The following is a 1,229-nucleotide window of genomic DNA, read 5'->3' as shown; positions in this document are numbered from 1 at the left end:
TCTACTTAGGAGACAGCCTGAGCAAGGCTGTGTCTGTATAAATGACAAGGACTATTCGTTTGGGACCAATTTAGTCACTGAAAAGGCTTCTGAAGAAATGTATCAGCATATTGGAAATCACTGGAAAGGGTTTGGGTGAGGTTCATTTGGGCTGAAGACAAATGTCTGGGATGGAAGGAAACAAGAAAGAAGAAGTCCTGTAGTTACAGGAGCTGAACAAAATGAGGCAGGTGCTTGTTAACTTTGAAATAACTGCGAGTTCTTAAAGTTTTTTATGAGGGAAGTTTCACTGCTGTTCGTTTTGGTTCAAAAACAGGTTTCTGTTTATCTGGGAAAAAGATTTTTAAATAGTGAAGGAACGAGTGACATGAGTGACATTGTGATTCGAAGTTTGGCACTTGGCAATGAATCTGTTTCTTCTGGTTAAGCTTTAGGTTGGGATTTACAAGTGATGCCCAGCAAATGTCCAGCATGCCTGGCCAATGCTCCCAGACAAACTGGAAAAGCAGAGCAGTGGCCACTGCAGGTTGCCCTGGGAGGACACCTCTTGTCCCAGTCAGTCAGCTGGGACTGACCGGGAGGAGGCAAAGGGATGGAGCAGCTACTCCTAAACAGGAAAATGGGCTCTAATATCTCCTTTTAAAGCTGCTGCAAACAGGCTGGGGAGTGTTTTACTGCAGCCAGGCAGGAGTGACCTCCCGGACAGCCCTGCTCTGAGGGGCATTGCTGCCTTGGCTGGGTTTGGTGTGTGATTTTGGAGGCTCCCACAGCCCCAGCCCAGTACTCTGTGTGATGCTGTTTGCACAGAGCATGGGGCCATAATGAAACTTGAAGTATTGTGCTCTTCCCTAACCTATTTACATGACTTCATTACCATTGAATTTTTACTAGACATGTCAGGATTGGAGAGGGAAATCTGATCTAATAGGAAGGAATGTACCTCTCTGGAGCAGTGAGGCTGTGAGATAAAAAATGGGGTTTAGACAGACAAATGAACTGAGGCACTGGGGAAGGAAATGATCACACTCTTATTCTTCCCCCAAAAACGAGTTAAAATTCCTCCCACAAGTTAATGTTGTGGCAATATTCAAATGTCCCAACCAGTATATTTTGCAAGGATTGAAAGGAATAACAAAGCCAAAGGTGATGGAAATAACTGGATGATGCAGTGGATGAGAGTCAGCTGGGACTGGGATGTCCATACCCCTAAAATGCATTGATCAAATGCA

This window comes from Corvus brachyrhynchos, unplaced genomic scaffold (assembly GCF_000691975.1).
Source record: "Corvus brachyrhynchos isolate BGI_N302 unplaced genomic scaffold, ASM69197v1 scaffold46, whole genome shotgun sequence".
Taxonomy (NCBI): domain Eukaryota; kingdom Metazoa; phylum Chordata; class Aves; order Passeriformes; family Corvidae; genus Corvus; species Corvus brachyrhynchos.
This window is presented reverse-complemented; position numbering follows the sequence as displayed.